Source organism: Sminthopsis crassicaudata, chromosome 2 (genome assembly GCF_048593235.1).
Source record: "Sminthopsis crassicaudata isolate SCR6 chromosome 2, ASM4859323v1, whole genome shotgun sequence".
Lineage (NCBI taxonomy): Eukaryota > Metazoa > Chordata > Mammalia > Dasyuromorphia > Dasyuridae > Sminthopsis > Sminthopsis crassicaudata.
The window spans coordinates 230,036,377-230,040,239 of NC_133618.1; the positions used below are offsets into that span (position 1 = coordinate 230,036,377).

Sequence of the window (3,863 nt, forward strand, 5' to 3'; positions counted from 1 at the left end):
TACTACAAGAATCTCAACATGCACCCTACATTATATTTTGAAATTTTATTTGTGAATTTGGAATACAATCCAATATTCAATAGTTTTTATAAGTCATTTTTTTTTCCTTTGAGGCTGGGGTTAAGTGACTTGCCCAGGGTCACACAGCTAGGAAGTGTTAAGTGTCTGAGACCAGATTTGAACTCTGGTCCTCCTGAATTCAAGGTTGGTGCTCTATCCACTGCACCACCTAGCTGCCCCCTATGTAAGTCATTTCTTAAGAAGAAAGGTTCTAAAAATTGTATGTATGATGAAGATGATTTCTCATAAGACTTGAGTATGACTGTGAGGGAAAGGAAACTCCACATTTGGAGTTTATATACTTTGATTTAAAAAATAAAACTTTAAGTTAAAAACCTAACAATCTTTACAATATTGTATTTACAATACAATCAAATTAGCACAAATAATGTAATTGGTGCTTGATGCAAATCCATGAAATATTATAGTGCTATTGCTCATATAGAACAGCACATGTTTAACTTTAAAGGAAAAGAATAATTTATTTTTGCACCTGAATGCAGAGCACGAAAGCAAATTTATTTCTATAAAGTTATGCATTCAAAAAATAGACTGCTATAACACCCAAAAAGAATCAATTGAACAGTCTACTGGTTTACCAAAAAGATGAGCAAGAAAACATTTAAGCTTTTAATTGTGGTGTTAATAGAGTATATTATGTTTACTTAAAGACAGAAGTGAGCTCACTGTCAAATCTTATGAGCAATTATGATTTTCTTAATTTAACAGATTCATTGAAAATTTGAAAACCTTTGTTATATTCCTATACAATGAAGGCAGAAGTTAAATAAGATAATCATCTTATTGAATATGCAGCTTACATGAGGAATAATGATGGGTATTACTTTCTTGACTCATTGATCAAATTATTGGTGCTGACATTTGTCACTGTTGCTTGGAGTTTCACAGTAGCAAAAGGATTTTCTTCACTTGAAAAAGATACTTTCCTATTTCATTTGTATCTGACTCAGGAGATGTGATTTCTGCTTTGGCTCCTAGTGGTTTAAATGTAGAATTTTTCAAAGAGGTATCTTCTGTTTGCAGCAGCAATTCCAGACACATTTTCTAGATAATCAGGAGGCTGTATGGAGACATTACTTTTTTTTCTGCTAAGCTCACTGTACTGATGCTTCTAACAGATGCAGGCAGGGTTAAGAGTGGGCACATTTAGTGTTTCTTCTTCATTTTCTTCTAGTGACTTTGTATATAATAATGGAAACCATCCCCTCACTTTGGTTTGGTCATGTTCTCCATAGAACCAGCCATCTTTTTCCTCTGGGATGAGCAACGTGATGATGTCTCCCTGTGCAAAGCTAAGCAATGTCTTGTTACTTCAAGCAGTATGTAGAAAAATTGTTTTTACTTTCTGCCTTTTAGTCATGTTTAATCCAATTGCCACAGAAATAGATCACTGCAAACTGAATTATCAGGATTATTATTTAATCTTTCTAAAGTTTTTGGGATGGTTGCTGCGTGGTTAAACATATCAGCCATAAAACTGGCATATGCTCTGGCTAAAGTAACTGGGGGCATTTTTGGTGAATCCTTAGGGAGGATGTCATAATGTTTCCCGACCATACTGCTTTTTTCTATCATTGGTGAAGGTTGAGTTTCTGATATTGGGGTGGAACTTGATGTCTTTATTTCTTCTATAATATTTATGATCTTCTCTGGCATTTTGTTGGCACCACCATAAGTTTCCTGCCATTTAGGTAGTTTGGAATTGAATAATTTTGCAGACTATAGATGATGTACTCTTTAGGAAAGAAGCAGAAAAAAGGTAGTGCTTGTATATACAAAGCTTAGCAGTTTCTGGTAGGCAACAGGGTAAGTTTCCAAAAAGTCTTTGTTATGTGACATTTTTTCATTTCAATTAAGAGCAATAAAAAACTAAATTTCTTGAAACTTGTCAAGATTTGTCCTCCTGGGTGACCCAGGAGATATAGATGCTGGTGAATTCATTTGCAGCCAGAATAAGGTCAGATCCCTAGTGGAAGGAAAACAACCTTAAGAGACAGGATTCAATTGGTTGTTCTATTGTCTAGCTACCATAGCCATTAACCGACTCTAAGACTTTGAGCAAACACTGCTCCCTTTTTGGGTCTCAGTTTCCTCATCTAAAAAATAAACTTCCTAGGTTAGAATATCTCTGAAGTCATATCCAGCTCTAAGATGCCTGATAAATTATGACCACAGGAGAACTTCCAGGAGAAGGGGTCTGTTTTTACCTCGGAAGTGGAGGTGGTATGAAATAGGAGAAGGCATCATCCTACCCAGACAAGGAGTCCTTTTTCTTGGGGTAGCTCTGGAATGAACCTTCTCTATTTAAACTTTTCCAGGAAAGGAAAAGAATGATTATTGTGCCATAGTTTCCTTTTATTGTCCTGCCTCAGTTTCCCTAAATTGTTCTGCCTCAATTTCCCTAAATTGTTCTGCCTCAATTTCCCTAAATTGTCTTGCCTCAGTTTCCCTTAATTGTTCTGCCTCAGTTCCTTGAATTGTTTTGCCTCAATCCTCCTGGTTGCAACTCCCCTTTCCTGTTTATTTAGACTGAGATAATTAGAGCTGTGGCCCTCTAGCCACTCTTGCATTCCAAAACAGTCATAAAACTGGAGATGTTCTATCTCAAATACCTAATTGTCATCCTCTACCTCTATCTCTCCAGACTTCCTGTCTCTAGTTTGACTATTCCCTCCACTCCCAGTTTATCAGAATTTATGGTCCTCACCCCCACCCCATCAGAACCAGATTATAGTCCCTGCCTGGAAATTCCCAACATTTACCAGAGTTCGGACTCCACCCCTTGCCTTTGTCTCCCCAGATCTCAGAGCCACATATAAAAAAATCTCACATTCGATGCTGGATTCTTTGAGATGAAAGTCCAATTCAGCCCTGGAAGCAGAATGGATTCTTCTCTGCCTCCAGACTATCTCTCCCTCTCAGAAACCCAAATAAAATATTAAAAACTTTCTAATCTCTATCTTGCCTCAGTTTCTCCAGCATTACATAATTAATGAAGATTTGGAATTACCAAAAATTTAGAAGGAATCTAGTTGAAAAGCTGCTACATTGATGATCCTCTTCTCTGTCCAATAAAGAATTTATTCAAATTCTTCCTGCGCATGATTAATTGTGGACAATGAAATGTGTGCCTGATTGGTTGCCATATCAGATACCTTTTCTCTGATTGGTTTATGACTTGGCCATCTCTTTTCCGTGAGCACAAAGCTTTAGTTTCTTTAGAGGCCAAGTTTATAATCCCAGAACCTACTTTAAAAAAATCTTTTTGACAAGATTTGTGATTTTATCTGCTGATTTTGAGTGAAAGAATGGTAGGATTCCCTTTGGTGGAGGATTATTTGTCTGGTGATTCCTCTGTATGATTCAGTGGGGGCTAGAAGTTGGCACTAAGATTCTGCTCTGTATCTGGGGGGGGGGGTCTGAATCACACCACTACTACTTGCTTCTTTCTCTATACATTACCCTGTGACTCCCTACCTGGAAACACTATCTTCAGTGTTAGTCCTTTTCTCAATTTGGGGAGTGGAAAGCTTTTTATCAAAGCTTTCAGTTGGCACCTTTTTCTGGTGTCTGCATGTGGTACTACTGGATGAATTCAGGATCTCTTCTTGCCCTGGTACCTAGCCACTTCCTGGGCTCTGGAGTACTTATTCTGTATTGTGTTTCTGACTAGATCCCTTCCCCCATCTCCATAAACCTTTCTTTTTGTCTTCCTATGTCAGCCTGAACTGAACAAATAACTCACCATTGCTTTTTCTGGTTTTCCCCACTAGGATTCAGTC

General features: G+C 37.5%; 1 pseudogene; it reads right to left on the reverse strand.

Moving 5' to 3' along the window:
• Window positions 1–901: 901 nt before the first annotated feature.
• LOC141552729 (BAR/IMD domain-containing adapter protein 2-like 1 pseudogene) lies at window positions 902–2,704 on the reverse strand (annotated as a pseudogene).
• Between the last annotated feature and the right edge of the window lie 1,159 nt (window positions 2,705–3,863).